Source organism: Mustela erminea, chromosome 1 (assembly GCF_009829155.1).
Source record: "Mustela erminea isolate mMusErm1 chromosome 1, mMusErm1.Pri, whole genome shotgun sequence".
NCBI classification, from domain to species: Eukaryota; Metazoa; Chordata; class Mammalia; order Carnivora; family Mustelidae; genus Mustela; species Mustela erminea.
In genome coordinates, this window is record NC_045614.1 from 200,496,591 (window position 1) to 200,520,352 (window position 23,762).

Here is a 23,762-nt window from a genome sequence, read left to right on the forward strand (position 1 = left end):
TTTAATAGAATACACATTTCAGTCTTTTTAAAAACTATTTTATTTCAATTAATTAACATAAAATGTCTTATTGGTTTCAGAGTTAGATTTCAGTGATTCATTAGTCCTATGTAATACCCAGTGCTCATTATATCACATGCTCTACTTAATGTCCATCACCCAGTTACCTCATTCCCCACCAAGCTCCCCTCTAGCAACCCTCAGTTTGTTTCCTATGACAAGAGTATCTCTCTCTGTTTTCATCTTAGTTTATTTTGTCCTCTCTTCCCCGATGATCCTTTGTTTAGTTTCGTAGATTCCATGTATCAGTGAGGTCATATCATAATTGTCTTTCTCTGATTGACTTATTTTGCTTAGCATAATGCTTAAGGTGCAAAAATTGCTCACAAAGTATGTCCTTGTCTCAAAAATTGATAATCTAAAATAATGTGAATTTTTTATTGTATTTTAGAAAATTATTCTAGACAGCTTCAAAATGTGTATAAGACAAATGGATCTTGATTCACTGTAGGTGATGACCTATTCAATTGACTGACATAAAGCCTGTTAGCAAATTCCAGGGCTTTATAGAAGAAGCTCTGCTCTGGTTCTGTAACATTTAATGATCTCAACCAGTAGGAAAGAGATTATGGAAACAAATGTTGGAACTTGTTAACCAACAACTATAGAACTTGCTTTTGTTCTCAAGCACATGGTTAGCTGCATTCTGCATTTTCACAGGTACAGCATGTATTTTCGCTCTTCAGATATTGGTGGATATTATTATAAATAGTCCTGGGGAGAACAACTAAGAACAATGATTTATTCTCCATGGCATATTATTAGGTTTTACTAAACTCAAATGAATCTAATAAGAAAAATATTATACTTTTTATAAATTTTAACAAAAATTTTTATCAAAAATTGGATTCCATGAGGTTTCATCAAAATTCCAACTTAAGAATAAATTCTAGGGGTACCTGGGTGGCTCAGTGGGTTAAAGCCTCTATCTTCAGCTCAGGTCATGATCTCAGGGTCCTGGGATCAAGCCCAACATCAGGCTCTCTGCTTAGCAGGGAGCCTGCTTCCCCCTCTTTCTCTCTGCCTGCCTCTCTGCCTACTTGTGATTTCTGTCTGTCAAATAAATAAATAAAATCTTTTTAAAAAAAATTAAAAAAGAATAATTCTACTTCATTCAGTATACTTTTCAATTTACATTTATTTGCCTTTTAAAAATCCTTTTTTCCCCTTATTTTTTGCTTTTGAGAATTGTCTAATCAGAAACTTCCAATTTATGAGCTATAGAGTGCATCCATTTCATATTTCTTATGTCCAGTCTATAGTCCTTGTTAGTCATTAAAACCTGAGTTTTTAGTCATTCAGGTGCTAGGACCTGAAAACTTGAGATTCTGAAGATTTTCACTTCAAGATAAATTCCAGTGGATCTTCTTAGATAAAAATGTTAGATACTCTATGGAAACTTTGTAATGAATCTAAATACTTATGCAATTTTGGCCATTTAGTTTTAGTTATTAGAACAATGTATTTCCAAAGTGATTTCTAGCAAGAAAATTTATAAATGGTCAGAAGAGTAATTTAAGATGCCTAATGTAGCCTTCCTATAAAAGCTCTAATTTTAAAAAAATCATGGACAGTTATTTTTGCTTGCCATAATATTTTAGAAATAAATGTCTTGAAAGAGTTTATGTGAAATCAGTGTAAACATTTAAAACTAAGTGAAAAGTGGGATAAGTTACTTTTAAGCAGAAAAATATTCTCAAATGTGCAAAGAAAGAGGACCATTATCTTTCCAAAATTTTATTGAAAAAAAAAAAACTTCATTTAAAACAGATGGGAGTATTTTTGTTAGCTATATGAGAGAAGGATTTTCCTAGAGAAACTTTCCCATACATTCAAAGATTTTCAATGACATTAACATCATCCTTTTTGAAACTATGGGTATATGTGTCCCCCTCAGTGTGCTGAATCAGAATCCAGCATAAATCGTTAACTGTTATCTCCAGGTCATATCTGTATAGTTTGTATTGTAGAGTAGAGTACATGTGTGAGAAACAGGACTTGCTTATTCCCCATTATTTGGCAGTGTGGTTGGAAATCTTGAATGGAGTAAATGAAATCAACTGGTTTTTGTTGTTGTTTTTAAATTTAAAGTGAAAAACTTAGTTGGCCAGGACAGAATAAAGGTAAAGGTGCCTGTTAAGTGTTTCTCTTTTAGGATGGGAAGCATTCAGATTCAAACTTTATCAACCAGTTGGTCTGGTCTGAAGTTGCCTTGAACGTTTAATCACTCATTTTGATTTTGGTGATTACACACATTTGAGATTTAACTGAAAGAACCTTTCAATGTTACTCATCTTAAAACATTTGGAATCAACAAAAATCATGAGCATGTACTTATTCTGTGGTGTCTACAAGGCACGCATGACTTTAAATAAAACAGAGGTACTATTTTCTTTGATACGTTATAATTAAACTTAAAAAATGGATATAGCATTTTTATTTTATGACTAAATAATAAATATACTAAAATATAATTAATATAATATTTTTCTTCTTTTTCATAACCATTCCTTTTTTTTTAATTGAGATATTTTGTGTTTGAGTTTTATAGATAGACATGATATTGTGGCTGATAAAAAGATATTGTTAGAGAGAAGCATGTCCAAATGCAAGATCTGGCCAATACTGTTTTTTTTGTTGTTGTTGTTTGTTTGTTTGTTGTTTTTTAATTTATACTACCAAGTCTCCATATCTTTCATAAAATTGAAAAAGTATATCTCAAGATGTCTAAATATTTGTTATTGAATATGTGACGTGAACAATGATGTTTTTCCTCAGAAATTAAACGTTTTCTTTAGAATAATAAACATATTTTATAGATTCAAAGCAAAAACTATACAGCCAATAGGTGAAAAAAGATAATATGAAGCTTTGCCAGGTTCTACCACATCACATCTTTAAAAATGGTGCTCTACGGGACGCCTGGGTGGCTCAGTTGGTTAAGCGGCTGCCTTCGGCTCAGGTCATGATCCCAGCGTTCTGGGATGGAGTCCCACATCGGGCTCCTTGCTCGGCAGGGAGCCTGCTTCTCCCTCTGCCTCTAGCCTGCCACTCTGTCTGCCTGTGCTTGCGCTCTGTATCTCTCTCTCTAACAAATAAATAAAATCTTTAAAAAAAAAAATGGTGCTCTATTTTGTACAAGTTGATGAGCATGAAAGTAGAAATTATTTATGCCTGTTGTCCATTGGGGTGTTTTGCCCTTAAATGAAAAGTCTCTTGCATCTTGCTGTGCTGCCTTGTTTTGTGGCTGTTTCCCAACACGGTCAGATCTGTGGTCAAGAAAACATCTGTTGGCCAAAGGCAGTTGCTTAGTGCTTCAACTCTGGACAAGTAGAAGATATGCTTCAGCTTTGCCACATCTAAGCAGCTGTGTGGTATTTTCAAAAGGTGACGTGGTCCTCAAGTGAGTGACTGGTATTTTACATCAGCAAAATAACTTAACTTTACAGACTGCAAACAAAAATAAAAGTTGTTACTTTTTATGCATTTCATTCTTTTAGAATAAAATAAGTACAGGCTGCTGGAATAAAATTGCCTTTCATCACTTTAAAAATTACATTATTTTTTAAATGTTTATTTTTTCACATCATTGATCAAAAATCATTTCAACTCATTTTAATTTGAAGTTAAGCTAAACTTTTGAATTTAACACCAGAAACTGAAGGATTCTATATGAAACATAACTATATGTGGATCAAACAGAAACATTAAATTATGAGGAAAACCAGACTCTTCATAAATAACTCCTGCCACATGGAATAAAAACTTCTGTGTGTGGTGCTCTTGTTTAACCAATTATTTTGACAGTTTAATAGAATTTCATCTGCTTTAAAGTGACAGCATTTTACTTTTCAATGGCAGTTTAATCTTGGTTAATTTAAAAGATTGATTTTAACACTATGCCTATATTTTGTATTTTTTTAAAAATTCAACTTAATTAGCATAAACTGTATTATTAGTTTCAAGGTAGAGTTTAGTGATTCATCAGTTGCATGTAACAACCAGCGCTCATTACATCAAATGCCTCCTTAATGCCCATCCCCCGGTTACCTCATCTGCCCACACACCTTCCAGGAGCCCTCAGTTTGTTTCCTGGAGTTCAGTGTGTCTTATGGTTTGCGTCCCTCTCTATTTTTTATCTTATTTTATTTTTCTTTTCTTACCCATATGTTCATCTGTTTTGCTTCTTAAATTCCACATATCAGTGAAATCATAGGGTGTTTTTCTTTCCCTAACTTATTTCACTTAACATAATACCTTCTAGCTCCATCGATGTCATTGCAAATGGCAAGATTTCATGCTTTTAGATGGTTGAGTGTTTTAATATCCATTTCTACTCAAAATATATACATCATTTTATCCTGATTCATGGCTTTCCCTATCCTGAATTTTTGTACTTCTCTTTAATTTTGTCCCTTTTTAAAGAGCTGTTTCTATTTTATTGATGTTATAATCTATATTTTCACAAAATATTAATGTTTTATAATAGGAATTATTACACTAAAATCTTTATATTCAGGAATCAAAAACAGACTGACTTCTATTTTTACTGGGACTTTGGAACGCAATGACAAAGTTAGTTTTTCTTTCCTTTTCCTTAATATTTTTTAATGTCATCAATAAATCTTCTCTATTTTAGCTCAGGGTATAGAATCTTTCTTCATGTGATTTTTGCTCTTTTTCCTCCATGAACTGCTTTGATGTTTGCTATTCAAGAGCTTCCCAGGTGAAATCTGAAACCAGCCTGTAAGCCTAGGGCAAGGAAAGACCTGATAACCTTAAAAATAAAACTGCCAGTAATTTTAGTAACAAAAGATGGGTTTATTTGAGAATAGCAAAGAATTGCAATCTTGAACAACACACTCTGGCAAAACCATAAGTAAGTATAGAGAAGAAAGGACAGGAATGTTCTTTTATAGAGAAAAGTGGGAATCTGGGAAAGCTATTTGTTATTGAAAAAAAAGGGGGGGGCACCTGGGTGGCTCAGTGGGTTAAGCCGCTGCCTTCAGCTCTGGCTCAGGTCATGATCCCAGGGTCCTGGGATCGAGCCCCCCATCCGGCTCTCTGCTCAGCAGGGAGCCTGCTCCCTCCTCTCTCTCTCTGCCTGCCTCTCTGCCTGCTTGTCATCTCTCTCTGTCAAATAAGTAAATAAATAAATAATCTTAAAAAAATAAATCCATTGACATTAACTGAGAACTGGAAGTATAGAGGCTTTTCATTAGCTGCGTTGTAATAGTCCATCACTGGCGGAGCCAGTGAGGGACATAAGCGGTGGAAGACTTACTTCCTTCTACTGGGATAGTAAAGTAGTATCCATGTGCAGGGTTCACCTCTTTCTTTTGGGTCTGCAATTAACCGTGAGTGATAGGGCATATGAGCTCTCCCGGCTAAACTTCTCAATTTCTTTCTAGGGAGATTTCCTTTTATTAATTTTGATTCCACACAAATTTTAGACTTGTTTGTTCCAGCTTTTTGAAAAATGCTGGTGGAATTTTGATCAGGATGTCATTGAAAATATAGCTTGCTCTGGGCAGTATAGACATTTTAACAATGTTTATCCTTCTGATCCATGAGCATGGAATGATTATCCATCTTTCTCTGTCTTCTTCAATTTCTTTCATGAGTGTCCTGTAGTTCCTCGAGTATAGATCCTTCACCTCTTTGGTTAGATCTATTCCAAGACATCTTATGGTTCTTGGTGCTATAGTAAATGGAATCAATTCCTAATTTCCCTTTCTGTATTTTCATTGTTAGTGTATAAGAAAACAACTGATTTCTGTGCATTGATTTTGTATCCTGCCACATTACTGAATTGCTGTATGAGTTCTAGTAGTTTGGGGGTGGAGTCTTTTGGGTTCTCCATATAAAGTATCATGTCATCTATGGAGAGAGAAGGTTTGACTTCTTCTTTGCCAATCTGAGCATATTTATTTAGTTATTTAGTTAGTTAGTTTTCTGATTGCTGTTGCTAGGACTTCTAGTACTCTGTTGAACAACAGTGGTGAGAGTGAGCATCCTTGTGTTCCTGATCTCAAAGGGAAGGTTGTCAGCTTTTCCCCATTGAGAATTATATTCACTGTGGGTTTTTCCTAGATAGAGTTTATGAAGTTGAGGAATGTTCCCTCTCTCCCTGTACTTTGAAGAGTTTTAATCAGGAACACATGCTGTATTTTGTCAAATGCTTTTTCTGCATCAATTGAGAGGACCATTTGGCTCTTTTCTCTTCTCTTACTAATTTTGAAAGACCAAAAAGAAAGAGACAGGTCATTACAGATCAAAAGGTGACAGGTTTAATAAGCAAGGGAACTTATATGCAAGGCCTGTCTTGGGTGGCCTTGAAACCAGTAGATCTCCACAACCTCTGTCAAACCTTAACAGTATTACAAAAGACCATAATGGGGTTTTGTCATCTATATCTTCTGGATGCCTTGACAACACATCACTATCTCAAGGCTGGGTCTTTGGGGGCAGTTTCTGAGACCAGGATAGGCAAGTAGAATACCCATTCCAAGGACGGGAGTTGGTGGTGAGGTGACTTCAATTGCCAGGTCTTGCTCCTGGGTCAACTAGCAGCCATATCCTCTTGAGGAATTCTACCAATACTCCACCTGGCCCTTGTGATCAACCTCTTCTGCAATGTGCCCAGAGCAGTCAGAAAGGAGTCTCACTAGCATGAAGGTGGCTCCTTTGACAGCTATTTGACTGCTGTGAGGGCAGATGCCAGAGCACAATGTAGGCATATGCAAGAGAAAACATAGATTAAAATAATAATTCCCCAAATCAGTGACAACGTTTTCCACTAATGTTTCTGGGACCTGGAACCACCTAAGCTGGGGGTTGGATCATTTAGGACATTCATTTATATCCTCATGTGATTTAATGAAGATGAGAATTAGTAGACTCATCAAGTATGGACCCACACAACATTCTCTTTGGATAATGGCATAGGTGCTTCCTTATGGGCAATAATAACATCCAGACCTTCTTATTTTGAAGGACAGCTTTTCTCAGTAGGAACATTTTTGTGTTCAGTGAGGACAGACTTTGATGGTTATCTTTCAAGGCTTACTGGGTTCATTTAGAAAAGACTTCTATATGTGCTATAACATCTTCCAGGAAAATGGAGGGGGAGGGGGGAATTGTGCCCACCTGGCCTTGAGGAGTGGCTGGAAACTTTAGGAATTCAACTTTGTTATGCATCCCATACATGTTGGTCAGAGTGACAATACTGAGGAGATAGATTGTGGGGGGAGAGTGTTGCAGACCAAGACCCCCATTCACCCCCTCTTTCAATGGTAAATTTTCCATTCCAGGTATAGTGTATTCCATAGGCCCAGCTTCTAGCAGGATAATGAGATCCTTGTGGACGTTGACTAGCTCCCCCTCTCTCACCGATGCACAGTAACTTACTTATCCTGGAGGGACATCCCATTGTCTAGTAGATAACTGCTTTTCCAGGCATTATGGGACTTTGTATTCCCAGCAGCATAGTACATTGATCCACAGTGAGAATCAGGGCTGTTTTCTAGGACTTGCACACATTTATAGTATTGGATATCTTGGCAAGGGTCCCCAGGTGGGCATATGGAGCAACAGGTCCTACTGGTGAACATTCAAATGTGTCGAAGTCTGAACAGTTCTTCAGGCCACCCAGGCAAGGTGGTTTTATCTGCTAGTAATTTCAACTGATGTCTTCATGTATTTTATTTTTTTCTCTTTACAATCCTGCAGCTTACTGGTTATTCAGGAGATAGAATTCTCAATTCAATCTCATGTCATGTTTTGTTTTGTTTTTTCCCTACTTTTGTACAACATGACCTTTGGAATGTAATCCCCTAATCATTGTTTGGCTGATGAAAATATCCAGACATGTTAGTCAGATTGTCTACTATCCTAATCATAGCAGCCTGAGTTGCACAGAGATAGGGGAAAGTTTGGATTGGGTCAGATCCATTGTCCACACAAACCAAGACATATTTAGAACACACTCAGAGGGAGGGGCCAATATAATCAATTTGGGAACTTACATCTGGGAACTCTGCTAGACTCATCTCATCCTAGACTCCTTTGACAGTTGCTTTGGACATTTTTGGAACACACAGGGCATACTGTTATTTCATTAACCAAGTCATTTTCAAGGACTTTCCAGCATCCCTGACAATGCGCCATCACCCATGGGCTAAATAGTGTCACCTCCTCTTATACACCCAGTGTTCTTTATCTCCTGGAAGTTTCTAGGACTCATACTCCAGCTAGGGCACCAGCTTCTTGATTTTTGATTGCCAGGAGGTTCCAGGGCCTTATGAGCCAGGATAAGGAAAACAAGTAAGGACTGGTTCAGACTCTTTCAGTTGAACACAAACATCTTTCCACATATCCTGACCTTTAAAGGGTCCTCTCATGGTCATCTCCCCCTTTGTTTCCTGTTGTCCAAACCATAAGGTTAATTGTTTAGAACAGCCCCTGTTCATGAAAAGGTTATCAGCCAGGCTTATGAGGGATGACCAGCCAAACCATTATGAGTTCAACCCATTAGCTGTTGTGGCTGTTCCTTTGTGGGAGGCTCGACCTGGAGAAGTTCTGTGCATACTGCTAGGAGCTGTTGCTTTATGAGGGTCTATAAAGTTTCTGTCCCCTTTTGGAGCTGGGACAAAAATGTTCTCCTATTTAGTTGTCTCTGCCACAGTGCCCAACCCATACCTTTTGGGGTCACAGACACATCTAACTCAGATGGTAGTCCTGCTTGGTTGATGCCCAGGGCTTTCATCTGCTGCACTAGAATTTTTGGTTTCTCAAAGGTGACTTGTTGCTCTCATCCTGTCCTACATGGGCCCTATCTTTAAGAGGTAGCATAAGGGATAAAGTCACTATAACAACTGGGGAATAAAAACCCTCCAATCCTTAAAATCTCTAGAAACGTTTGTACCTCTTTCACATTTTTCAGAGTTGGATAAGCTTGTATCTTATCAATCATAACTTCTGGGACAGCATACATTTCACCTAAAAACATGACTCTCCAAACCTTATGGTAGTGGCTGGGCCTTCCATCACCCATTCATTTCCTCACAGGTTTTGCAGCAAAGCCCACCAAGTGTCCTATAGCAGAGACAAATCTTCACATGTAAACATTATATCACCAATGTAACAGGCTCTTTGGACAGGTTGTGTCCACCAGAGCCATCCCTCTTGTTTATTTCTGGAGGACCAGTGAGTAGTAAATTTGACATGAGTGCTGGTGAGGCAGTCTTGGCCTGTATGCTTTATCAGGGGCTTGGGAAAAGGACTATATCCCTGAGACTGCTCTGGAGCAAGTGTTACATCAAGGATAGTAGGCGCAGGAAGGGCAGGTATGAACTTTTGTACAGGTTCTAAGGCTTTTTACAGTCTCACCAACATATCATGAGTTGGTTGGACTATTTGCTCAGGTGGGGTTCCTGCAGGAATGAGATAAAGTCACAGTTGCTTCTGGGATTATTTTACAGGACCCTTTACAGCCCATTGGGATAGCCTTTTGGCTTTCCAAATTACCCCTCTAGTTTGGGTCTTTCCCACAGCTCATAGCCATACCCAAGATTGGTCAATTTCTCCAGATCAGCAGTGGATTGCCCCACATCATAAATATCTTGTTCTACAACTGGACACAGCATGCATACAAGTGTCCCATACCAGGTGCTGGAGGCATCTTTAATTCTTGTCATGAATATGTCTTTCAAAGACAGTTTCATGGGCTGCCTGCCTCATTCCCAGCTCCTTAAGAATTTGTTGTACCTCCTTTATAGATTTCCAGGATTTCACATGCCCTGGGAGGTTCTCCTCACTATGATAAGCCTCCCTGTAGACTCACATAATCTAATCTATGAGAGAACCTGAAATCCCTAGAGTACCATGTAGGTGTTGCTAGAGAACAGGGTGTGTCATGAAGATGCTCATTTTTTCTGCCTCCTGCCTGGTCAGAGAAATGCCATCTTCCCCGTACCCCATAGCCACACTAACCATATCCAGATAATTTCCCTGGTCATTTCATGAACTTGGCAGCTACACTACTAAGTTTGGAGGAGTAAATTCTCCCATGATGAATATTTCCTGAACTGTAGGTTGCTGTTGCTTTAATTTTGCTTTCCTTTGTATTAGGGCTGGGATGGCAAAAGGTATTTTCTCTATTTCACTGTCCATCAGGACAACACCCTCCTCTTTAGTCTTTTTTTTTTTTTTAAGATTTATTTATTTATGTTGAGGGGTGGCAGAGGAAGATGGAGAAAGAGAATCCTAAGCAGACTCCTCACTGAGCAACAGAGCCCCACACAGGGCTCCATTGATCTCACGACTTTGAGATCATGACCTGAGATGAAATCAAGAGTCAAGGTGCCTAACCAACTGTGCCCCCTCTTCTTTACTCATCGATTTTCCAAAGATTATTTGCCACAGTGTGCTAATCACAGTTTCTCGCCAAGCACACAAAACCAGCCAGCATTTTCAGGCCATCTCCATACTCATGTGCAGTCCACAAACATTGGACATACAAGCTACTCCTCCCCGCACGAAGACTGTTGGCCAACTCAGTATTTTCCCTGAGTTCCCCTGAGGATGCCTCATTCCCAACATCCATTTCTTTGGTCTCCTGGCTGGCTTATCAATTGTTGGTTTACAACCTCCTTTGAAGCTTCCTCTGTGGAATCTGAAACCAGTCCCTATATGCCAATGGCAGGGAGAGACCAAAGAAAGTCAGTCTACTACTGAGATTGCTAAGTGGTAGACAAAAAGCAAAGTAACTTACATATGAAGCTTGTTTTGGGTACCCTCAAGATGAGTAAGTAGATCTTTGCACCTGCCTGCCAAATTTTAAAATTTGTATAGAAGTCTTAGCTGCATTCAGTCACATATACCTTTCAGATGCTCTCAACAACACATCACTATTTCAAGGCTATGTCTTTGGGGCAGCTTTTGGAGAATACAAGTAGAATGCACATTCCAAGGACAGAGGAGAGGAAGATACCTTCATTGCAGGAGTCCAGGTCACAGGACAACTAGTGGCCAAATCTCTTGATGACTTCCCACACAGATGTGAAATGTTTCATGGGAAGATCTTAAAACTAGGGACAGAAAAATACAAGGAACCTTGCTAAAATTCTCCCTAATGGACCAGAATATAAAAAAGAAAAGGAAAAAAAAAAGATTTTATTTGGCCAAGAGGGAGGGGCACATATTGCTCCTCAGAGCCAGTCTTTAAATTTTAGATTAAAACTAATTTAATAGGAAAAAAGGAGATGGTTTGGAATTTGGGGGGTGTTTTGCCTTTATTTTTCCTGGGGTTTAAATATATGTTTATGTAATTACAATCTAATACTTTTGTCTATAACTGGAGATGGCTATTTTTTAAATAAAAATGTTAAAAATGTACTTAAATAGTGATCTGTCTCACATCTGTCTTGTTAATCATTTTATTTATCCTAATATCTGCAATATTTCACCCATATATACTTTGAAATGCAGCATTTGTCATCTTATAAAGAAAAACAAGCAGATTTAAATGTTACTAATTATTCTTTACATATTCATATAGTTTAAATAAGGGAAAATGAGTGTGTTTAATCTCAGTCATTGACAGCCATGCAAGGAATCTGCACATAAGCATAAGTAGCATAAAGGGCTATGAGCATATATTGCAAACTCTCAATTCTCCTGGTGTAGCATTTCACTGTATGGATTATCTGTGTAACTTTTAAATTATATGGTATCTGTAATTTTGTTGGCATCATGTTACATATTCATTGATTCTGGGTCAGTAACTTGATCTGGTCTTCCTAAAAAAGCTTCCAGGCTGTTAGCCTGCCAGAAATCCCTGGGTTCAAGTGTTGACTTGTCCATAAATCCAGCTGGTTCTAATCAGTCAGCTTTCTCTGCCAATCAAATCTTTTCCTGGTTGGTATCCCTTTACTTTTCCACTCTTATAAGCGGAAACAGCTTAAAACTAAAGTTTGGGTTTCTTACAAAGCAGAGACTAAAACTAAGACATCTAAGAAGAAATTTTGCCAATAGAACATTTACACGTCTTGCTGACAGTAAGCATCCAAACTGAATTAAGTAAGTTTGGATGTCATCAGAATGTTACCCAGATTTTAGACCTTATATACTGCAATTATCATTTATACAATGTTGCATATTTTAGTTCTTTTGGATTTTGCACCCGAAGGAAAACAACTTTACAGTTTATTCAGCAGATTTTTATTTTGTAGAAAAATAAATAATTGTAACAATATAAGCTAATAAATGTCACAAATAGAAAAGAGTACAAAAAAGGAAGTAATAGGGACACCTGGGTGACTCAGCCAGTTAAACCTCTGACTTGTGATTTCTGCCCTCAGGTCATGATCTCATATGTCTTAGGTTCAAGACCAGTGGCAGGTTCCATGCTCCAGGAGGAGTCTGTTTGTGCCTCTCCCTCTGCACCTCCCTACCACTTGTCCACTCTCTCTCTAAAATAAATAAATAAAACTTTTTCCTTTAAAAGCAAAATAATAAAAGTGAAATCATTAAACAATCTATAAAGTGTAGAATGAAATATTGTCCCATAAATCTATTTTAAACAATATTTTGAAATATTTATCATAAACAGATTTTATTGAGAATTATTCATAATGAAACAAAATAAACAGTTATTTTATAATGCTGAATACATTGACTAGTTATACTTTGTTGTTCATACAAAACAGTGCTCTTTTTATAATTATAGTTATACATATTTCCAATTATATGTTTATATATAATTATAATTACAGAATATATATTATATATTTCACATATAATTATATTACAGACCAAGTTTAATGATTGTTATAGGGTCATCACTTACATCATTTTAAATAAATATATAATGCATTTATATAATATATATATGATATTATAGCTTCTGCTTCTAATAATTTAATATGAGTTTTTTGATTCTTCAAAGTTGATTGTTTAATGAAAACCAGATAATCTCCTATAGCTATCTTAACAGAGATCAGTGAAAAGTTTTATATTGTTTTGTTCAGACAAAGTAGAAAAGACACTGGAAACAACAGAATTAAGATGGCTGTAAGAGTAATTAGCAAAGATGAAAAATTCTGAAGGTTGAATTTGTACATTGAAATATACTAGAACTCTCATTGTCCAACATGGTCTCCACTACCCACTGATGGCTTATACGCATTTGAAATATGGTTAGCCCAATTTAGAAGTACTGTAAGTACAAAATATAAGATTTCAAATACTTTGTATGAAAAAAAATGTGAAGTATCTCAACATTTTATATTAATTACATATAGATATGATTTCTTCTTTTTCAATTATAGATATTGTGAGAAAAATCTGCTCACTTTCTTCTTTTATAAGTCATTTTCTGAAAAATTTTATGGTGAAATAATTTTTCAGAATTACCCTGGCTTGATATCGTTTTCCTGATATTGTTTTCTGAGAACCAAATTCAAACCATTAAATCAGAGTTGGTGATATACGTAGAAAAGAACAAGGAAGTGAGAATAAAACAAAATCTTCCAATGTAAACATTCCAAAATAATCAGGTCCTATTATGCTAATGCAAGATTTAAAAAATACTGTCATGCTTTACATTTGCTGTTCTCCAGCAATTTTTTAAAAAGGGATTTAAAAATGTGAGTAGATAGTTAACACTTTTCATAAGTGACTTTTATCTACCTATCTTGAAGGCATTTGGATGACTGTGACCTCTCAGAGAACAAGAAATAATCTTGCTCTGGTCTAAGAAAAAAAAAATGTATATTGAAATACTTAGAGAAAAATCTTCCTGAAGAAATTGTTTCAGTAAAGATGGTGCCCTTCTTACTCATACTCTGATTAATTGGATTGTAGTGTTGAGACTTCATTTCGTGTGATAATCAAAAATTATCTATGTAACATGACCAATATTCTATTACTTTAATTTGGCATGACTATTGCTTTTATATGATAAATTAGATAGGCGCTACATATTAGAAAATGGAAAAAATAAATTAACTTATTATAGTAGTAACTACAGGAAAATAATGACTGCTGTAGCATTAAACTTATAACACCCCTTCTTTGATATCTTGACCAGCAAATTGAGTTTACTTGAGAATGCTGAAATAGGAAGTACCATTTCCATTAGTAGAATAGGCTAGGAAAAACAAACAAAAAGATTTAATGAGTACAAGTATATTGTTGTTATTATATAATCTATCAATATGTATAGAAATAAATTATTATATATAAGTTAACTGGACCATGATTTAACCACATATGAGGAAGACAGATTTATTCAACTTATATCTATGGGTTTCTCAGTGTATTTTATTCCCTTCTTGTCCTCAAATTCAGTCCATGTCCCTAAGCTATACCCCATTTTTCAATTCCTCCATTTACCCCTAGAAAACCACCCATAGAATCTTGTGTACTACTCTAATATCAGATATGTTTGTGTAACATTTCTGTGTATAGACTCTGAGGTAACAATGTGATTAGCATCTAAGTACTTGAGTCATAGAAATCCTATCCATCCTTACCAACCCAGCCTAATGGACCTTCCCTTCATTTTCACTCAACCATAATCACCTACAGTGGTCTGCCTCTTTTCTGAACTTCTAAAGTTTACTACACTTAAGAAACATAAGTGGATACCACTGGGTTTGAACTAGAAACTATGGAGGAATCATGATATATGGAGATGCCTGTTCCACAAAGCTTCTATTCCAGTGGGTAAGGTAGATAATAAAGAAGTTGATTGCAATAAGATTTAACCACACACTGGATATAATATTTTGCAGTTGTATAAATTGTAGTTATTTGGCTGGGATTATTGGTAAATCATTCCTTAGAATGAATTACTTTAATAAACTAAGCAGATGGTTTTGTTTTTAACACTATAGAGAGAACAGTCTCATGGAGAACATAACGTTCTTGGCTGGACTTGAGAATGAAAGAACAGCATCCCAGAGTATAAGGAGCACTAGATAGAAAACAGTTGCCACAGAAAAGGTCTTTAGAGAGCCATAGACAAGTTTGTAAAGCCAGAGAGAGGTGTTTGAGCCTTTTGGAATGGTGAGAGTTGAGGGAAGCCAACCGATTGCAAACTTATTTAAGAAATGGTTTGAAAAATTTGCCACTTCTCTTAGACTACATATTGTTTACTATAAAATCTCTTATAAATGAAACACACATTAAAATGAAGTTACATAATATGTATTTTTATGTATATATACATCCTGATGATAGAGTGAGTTTTGTATTTATTGTAATTGAATTTTAAAAAATTTTATTCAAGGTGATATTTAAGCATAGTGATTTTTAAATAATTATGAGTGACTAATCTGTAGAACTGTAATCCACAATTTTCTAAACTTTTAAGACTTTCAAATTCAAGCATCTAACTTTTAAGACAAAGAAAATAGGAAAAATGATTTTGATTATTTGATTTCTATATTTACTCATCTGTTCATCCTTTTGATTCACACTGACACTGAAGAGAAGCTAGATGTGTCCACTGGAAACCCTAAGACACCTATGAAAGATCCCATAATTTTTCAGTGAACCTGATAGTTTCATAATTGTTAAGCCAAGTTTCTTGGATACTCTAAAAATCCCATCTGAAAATTCCATACAAAAGATACAGCACATATACTAAAAAAGATAGAATCTCCATAAGGGATTGAGGCCTAAATTTTGTTTTTAGAATTTTGAGTTGTAAAATGCAAAGAAATGATTCCATGAGAATAGGTCCTTCAAGCATTTTAGATACAGAATAATTCATGCATGGAATAGCTGGGTGAGAAGAGTTTACAGAAATATTATAAAATTTTAATGCAAGAATATAATACACACAAAAATCTGATGACTCCTTATCAGATTATGTCAAAAATTTTCCTACTAAACCTTTGCTTATACCAGGAAGATATTTCTTTTTTTTTTTTTAATTTTTTTTATTTATTTGACAGAGATCACAAGTAGGGAGAGAGGCAGGCAGAGAGAGAGGAGGAAGCAGGCTCCCCGCTGAGCAGAGAGCCCGACGTGGGGCTCGATCCCAGGACCCCGGGATCATGACCAGAGCGAAGGCAGAGGCTTTAACCCACTGAGCCACCCAGGCGCCCCCAGGAAGATATTTCTTAATGTGTTTTTTCTATAATTGACATGATAAATTGAAGTGATTCAAATGCTATATTCAAACTGATGATTATTGTTGATTTAAATTAGTAAAGCATAGACTTTATATTTCCTCTCATGTCTTTTCTTGATTTGTCAGTAAAACTATCAATGAGGTTTGTGAGAATTCATATATTTTAGGAATTTCTTTCTTGCACTTGTGTTTGTAATCCAAGTATTCTAACTGTATTTCAGTAACAAATAGGAATATGGCTGCTCAAGTCATAATTCACCTAATACTTTTACAAAACAAATACTCAAAGCCCAACAGTGTAAGGTTGTTTAGAAGAAATGACTTAAATTTGCCAGAAAATATCAATTTTTAAACAATTTATAATCAAAAATTAATCTAAACTGAACACATGGGCACCTGGGTGGCTCAGTGGCCACCTTTAGCTCAGATCATGATCCCAGGATCCTGGGATCGAGTCCGGCATCTTGCTCTCTGCTCAGCGGGGAGCCTGCTTCCCTTCCTCTCTCTGCCTGCCTCTCTGCCTACTCTATCTGATAAATAAATAAATAAAATCTTAAAAAAAAAAACCTGAACATATGCTTAAGCAGAATACTGAAATATAGAAAGCATAGAAGTATAGAAATACTGAAGTATAAGTGGTTTAAATATACAGATTTTTTTTTTCTCTTTTTAAAATAGAAGTCTGGAGTTGGAAAGTCCAGGGCCCAGAAAGGAGTTTAAGAATGCTCTTAGATATCATACCATGTTCTGTCTTCATTTTCTGCTATGTTCCCCCTCCTGCTCATGATTTATTTTTTCTAAAATGGATGCCATGCATCCACATTCAAAAATTATGGGCATGGTAAAAGGGATAAAAGAGTCAATGCTTTTATGCTTTATGCTTTACCTGTTTGTCTCCTTTTTATAAAAAGTGACATATTCCCAGAAGTCACACACAGCAATTTCCAATCTTTTCTCCTTAGTAGGAGCTATGTCACACGTGCTTGCCCTCTATGGAACATGCTTAAAGAAGAGCAGATTGTAGGAAAAGGTTAGGCCAGTGAGTTGATGATGTCTGGATCTTCCTAAACTATTTATATAATCTTAACAGTTATCTGTCACAAACCCAGCACAATTCAATAGGAGAAATATTGGGATTTTGAGAGGAAAATTTTGATTATGCAAATCTTACCATCCCCTGCTAGTTGTTTAGCATTTCTCAACCTATCCATTGTATTCTGGTAGAACTTTTCGGTCATTATGACAACAAAAATACCTTCATGTATTTTCAAACATTCCTTAAGGTGGTAGCATCCACATTGATAACTTGGTAATGGGACTGACAACAGTGGTCAATTCTATGAATACATAACAGCTTAAAAGGACATCTTATTTTAGAATTGATCATAAAAAACAATTTTTGTATACATGAAATAATTATTAAATTTTCTATTTGGAAAATTGTCTAGGATTATTTAATATCTGCATTTAGGAAGGAAAAATAATAATGAATACATAATACAAGTAATTAGCATGATGAATCTAGCAAGTCTTAAGTTCTTATAAAGTTGGTCACTAAATTTCATTGTAGTTCATAAAACATACAGAATAAGCTGAAACATAAGCAAAGCCTTAATTAAAATTTTGAACTAGATCATGATCATCTTAAACAAACTTCTGTCTTTTTATGTTATTCTTTTCTTCCCCATAATTAATCACTGCTTTCATCTTGCCTCTAATTTATCCAATACCTGAGTCCTAATACTAGGACTTAGTTCTTTCTAAATCCCACCTTTTTCTTTTGCCATGTTTTTACCCATCCTCACATCCCTTCTCCCAGCATCACCTTTCACCAACATTCTCGAGGAAAAGTCCTCTCAAAAATGGAACAATGGATATTATTCTTCCTTAGATCATCGTAGATACTAATGTTCTGCAAATGAGTCAGTCAATATGGGACCTCTCACTGGGCTACTAGCATTTTACTAGGGCAGTGTGCATACACAAAGAAATAAAATTGTAGTTGGGCAATTTTAGCCATTAGAAGCAAGTACAGCATGTGTATAAAATTACCTCACTACCCTAAATTTTAAGGAGACCCAAAGAAAGTAAATACTATTAGTCATTTGAGAATTGCTCATTATTTATCACAATGCTTGTTATTTACCACAACATAGACACTTTCTCCCATCTCCATGCGTCTCAAAGACACTTTAGTCTAACACTATTTTTCGCTGTGTCGGTGACTGAGTGAGAGTCCTTCTCTGTACTTCAGATCCTCCTATGAATTATTTCCCATTTTTTTTAAAGATTTTATTTATTTATTTGACAGACAGAGATGACAAGTAGGCAGAGAGTCAGGCAGAGAGAGAGAGGAGGAAGCAGGCTTCCTGCCTAGCAGAGAGCTCGATCCCAGGACCCTGGGATCATGACCTGAGCTGAAGGCAGAGGCTTTAACCCACTGAGCCACCTAGGCACCCTGAATTATTTCCCATCTTAACCCAACTCCTTAGCTGTCAAGCAGTTCTGTCTGTTCTCTTTCTTTTCCATGTTATCTGATATACGGCCCTCAGCCTCAAATCACTAAAATGCTCTCCAGAATTCTATTTACTCTTTAGATTTTCTACTCAGAGGACTTACTGTTTCCCCTTTTTATTTGGAAAAAAATTCCAAAAATACCAATGACTTGGTATTTGAATGTCTGCAGCACTTTCTTGGTTCTGACAATCTACTCTAGCAATTTTATTTTTCCATCTGTTTCTCAGCTGGTTCAGTTAGAGATGTCTATGACCCAATGCCATGTTATATTAATGGGGCCATGTAGTATTTCAACTAAGGGTAAGAAACCTCTCTGCATATGTTTTCTGAAGAGATTAAGTCTTCATATTTTTCATTTTTAATATGATTCACTATTAAACATTTATGATAGCATTTGCCTTCATGTTTAAACTTGATGTTTTAAGAATAATTTCACATGAAGCTCTTGATCATTTCTTATCTCTTATATGACCCCATATAATTTCCTATTTCCATGCTCTATACTGTATGAATTTACACAATCTACACATTTGGATTAAAAAAAATAGGGGGAAGCAAAAGGTAATAAAAGTTTTGATAGTTTTTACTATCAAAAGTACATTTTATCTGCTCTTCTCTAGACTTGACACGTGCCTCCCTTCACCCTTGCATTCAGGAAACAACACTTACGAGATAGTATGAGAGGGTACATTGTAGGTCTCTGTAGACCTTTAGTAAAAACTGAGATAATGAAATTAAAAAAAAAAAAGACTTGGAGAACAATAACAACAACAAAAAATCAAAATGGATATAAAAATGTCACATTATGGATGGAAAAATGCATGGAAAAATTAAAAAAAAAACAGATTGTTTCACATCCACTTTGCACTTGTACTGTCAATACAGCCACATATATTTTAATGGATAGTTTTGGACATAGTGCCCTCTCTATATTTTAATGGAAATTAAATTCTATTTAATTTGATGATAGCTATGGTATTATATTAGTCTTGGCACATTAAGTAAGTTTTCTGAGCTAAGGAGAACTAAAGAAAATTGGTAGTTTAAATTCAATTAAGAGAGAAGTACCAAGGGATTAAGCAATTGTGCTCATGGCATAGTTTCTAAAGCTTAATTGACCTTCTTAAGCTACTTGTAGTATGATAGGTTGCATGACATACAATGGTAATAAAAGATGGATGGGCAATTTTAAATAAGTTTTTAAGATAATAAATAAAATTAAGTGTAATTGTCAAGATAATTTATTTCCTGCTCTGTCTATATATATATTATGTGTATCTATATACATATATATAATACTTACTGAAATTTAATTGATGCCTTCAACCTAGGCTTTTAAGTATATTTAAGCCAAAGCCAGTTTAAACATTACATATTGTTAAGCATTTAAATACATTTTCTTTATTGTGATGGAAGGTTCTTTGTTTTGTTTTGTTTAGATTTTATTTCATGTGTAGTGTAGTGTTACTTTCAGGGGTAGAATTTAGTGATTCATCAGTTGCATGTAACACCCAGTGCTCTTTACATCAAGTGCGTCCTTCATGCCCATCACCACTTACCCCATCCCCCCACTCATCCTTCCTCCAGCAACCCTCAGTTTGTTCCCTGTAGTTAAGAAGAATCTCTTATGGCTTGACTCCTCTCTCTCTCTCTCTCTCTTTTTTTTTTTTTTTTTTTAAGTCTTACTCATTTGACAGAGGGAGTCACAGCAAGAGAGGGAACACAAGCAAGGGGAGTGTGAGAGGTAAAAGCAGGTTTCCCTCTGAGCAGAGATCCCGATGCAGGACTGGGTCCCAGGACCCTGGGATCATGACCTGAGCCAAAGGCAGACACTTAAGGGCTGAGCCACCCAGGAGACCCTCCCTCTCTGTTTTTATCCTTTTTTTCCCCTTCCCTTCCCCTCCTTATGTTCAGGTGTTTTGTATTAATAGCAGAATGCTTAACACATAATAAGCTCTACGTGAATATTTATTGATTTCTAAATAAATGGTCCAGATAAATAAACGAATTTGTCGATGCTACACAATGGTGTGATCTGTGTAAGGAAATCAATTAATAACTTTAGTAATGAGCATATGAAAAAGAAACCTCCTTACCCCACGTAGCTAATTTAAGAGTGAAGACATAGGAGATGAAGTAAGAAGGAAAATACTATTTTTTTCAAAGCAAGGTTTCTCAACTTTTGTACTTTTGACATTTTGAGGCAGAGAATTTATATATCTATATCTATATATATCTATCTATATTTTTTTTGCTTTGGCATGAAATATTATGCATTGTTTAACAGCATCACCACTTCTACCCATTAGATACTAATATAATATCCCCCCTCCCAAGTTGTGACAATTAGAAATATCTTCATATATTGCCAAATATCCTCTGGTAGGCAAAGTTACCATAGTTAAGAAACACTTTCCAAAAAAAAAAAGTATGGAAGAGAAAAGCCAGGAGTAGCTGAAATAAGGGTAAGTCCAGTTTGAATAATGTTTAAATCATTAAATCTTGACATGGAACAAGACTCATTTGAAAAAATATAATGGAAAATAAAGATAAGTTGAAACCTTATTAGGAAGATTTCAATCTTACATGTTTCTAAATCTCAAATATAACTAAAAGTTCTCATTTTTTCCTCAAGTTTTATTTGAATTCCAGCTAGTTAACATACAGTGCAATAATAATTTCAGGTACAGAATTTAGTGATTCATCACTTACATACAAAACCCAGTGCTCATCACAAGTGTAGTCCTTACTACCCATCTCCGATTTAATCCGTCCCCCTGCCCACATCACGGGCAATAACCAGCAGCTTTTTGTCTATTGTTAAGAGTCTGTTTCTTGGTTTGTCTTTCTCCCCCATTTCACCATGTTCATTTGTTTTGTTTCTTAGATTCCACATGAGTGAAATTATGTGGTATTTGTCTTTCTCTGACTGACTTATTAGCATAATACTCTAGCTTCATCCACATCATTGCCAATGGCATGATTTCATTCTTTTTGATAGCTGAGTAATATTCCTGTGTGTGTGTGTGTGTGTGTGTGTGTGTGTGTGTGTGTGTGTGTGCATGCGCGCACGCACGCACATGCATATGCACATACCATATCTTCTTTATCCATTAATCAGTCAATGGACATTTGGGCTTTTTCCATAATTTGGCCATTGTTGATAATGATGCTATAAACATCAGGGTATGGATCCCTAAACTAGTCTTTTTATATTCTTTAGGTAAATACAAAATGGATCTTAGGTAGTTCTATTTTTAACTGTTTGAGGAACCTCCATACTGTTTTCCAGAGTGGCTGCACCAGATTGCATTCCCACCAACAGTGGAAGAAGATTCCCCTTTCTCCAGATGATATATTTTTCATAGTTTAATAATCATCCACATTACTAATGATTCTTTAGATAATTATCTCAGAGAATCACCTCCCTACATTAAGATTAGTAAACTGAGATTCACAAAGTGTGGGGGCCTTTCTCCTGGAACCACAGTCTTTATTATATTTCCCTATTACATGCTTCCTTGTTACCTTCTGGTTCTCATAGGCCCCTCACCTTTGTTCATTTTCCTTGTTCTCTGCTACTTTTGAAAATCCAAGGGAGAGTGTTGCAAGTATTTTATTCACCATTGGGTTTCCTATAAATGTTTAATAAATGAGTGAATAAATGAATGACAGATGAATAAAATGAAAAATTAATTGACTTGTGGGGCAGCTAACTGTTGACTGAAAACTTAGCTCATCTGGTTTTATTTCCTAACTCAACAATTTATTTAAAATTGTGGACAAGGGGTGCCTGGGTAGCTCAGTAGGTTAAAGTCTCTGTCTTTAGCTCAGGTAATGATCTCAGGGTCTTGGGATCGAGTCCCACACCGGGCTCTCTGCTCAGCGGGGAGCCTACTTCTCCCTCTCTCTCTGCCTGCCTCTCTGCCTACTTGTGATCTTTCTCTCTCTGTCAAATAAATAATAAATAAAATCTTTAAAAAAAATAGAATAAAATTGTGGACGAGTCATCACCTTTCTAGCTTCACCTTTCCTATTTTGCCCTGTGTTTTCCACTAAACCTCATGACACACTAGATTGTGCTACATCCACATACCAGTTTAAAATAGGTATCTATTTGTAGGTTAAAAAATCAAGAAGGATGGCATATGTTTATTTTATAATTACAAATATTTATTCAAAATTGCCTTTAGAATGGGTGCTACTAAGTCCTGTTTTAGTTGAAATAAAGGAATTTTGAACTGTTAAAATTCAGTTTATGTACTTAAAAAAAACTTCTGTTGCAGGAAAATAATTGAGTAGTGACAAAAATGTCAATGTCAGAATACCTAGTTGTTTCTCCCTGTTTGTGTTTTATTTTCCACCTATGCAAAGTGAATGGATAAATATGTTCATTAAACTGATTTTAAAGATAAATCCTCAATTGCTACCAAAACCTCATAAATTCTTAACTGTAGTCGAAGTAAAGTTGTAAAGTTATAACTCAATATAAATTAATACCAGACAGAGCTTCAGGAAAAAAAAAAAAATCAGTGTATTTTATGTCTAAAAAAAAAAAGTGTGTGTATATATACCTTTATCTCTGGAGAAAAGAAAATAAGGTGGTTTCTGTTCATCAAAACCTGCAACATACATGTTAACTGGATCACCATACTGAACCCCCACTAGAGTGAATAGAGGTGGGCTCAATCATGTTTCTCACTTTAGATATGAGACCAATGAGCCAGAGAAATTACAAAATGATCTAAATTTGCACAATTAGCAATAATCACATTTAACATACAACTGATTAACAATTCATAACAAATCAACTCCTTAATTAACTAAGAAATCAGGGTTTATTTGGGGGGATTAGTAAGAACTATAAATTTTTATATGGGGGCCCCTGGGTGGCTCAGTGGGTTAAAGCCTCTGTGTTCGGCTCAGGTCATGATCCCAGGGTCCTGGGATCGAGCTCTGCAATGGGCTCTCTGCTTGGCGGTGAGCCTTCTTCCCCTCTCCTTCCTGCCGCCTGCCACTCTGCCTGTTTGTGATCTCTCTC

At 35.8% G+C, this 23,762-nt stretch overlaps 1 long non-coding RNA gene across 1 annotated transcript; it reads right to left on the reverse strand.

Moving 5' to 3' along the window:
• Positions 1-258: 258 nt before the first annotated feature.
• LOC116567372 lies at positions 259-9,598 on the reverse strand. Its single transcript, XR_004276201.1, has 3 exons — positions 9,589-9,598; positions 7,285-7,288; positions 259-364 (listed from the first exon to the last, which is right to left on the reverse strand). It is a non-coding gene; the product is annotated as an uncharacterized LOC116567372 (long non-coding RNA).
• Positions 9,599-23,762: the final 14,164 nt, after the last annotated feature.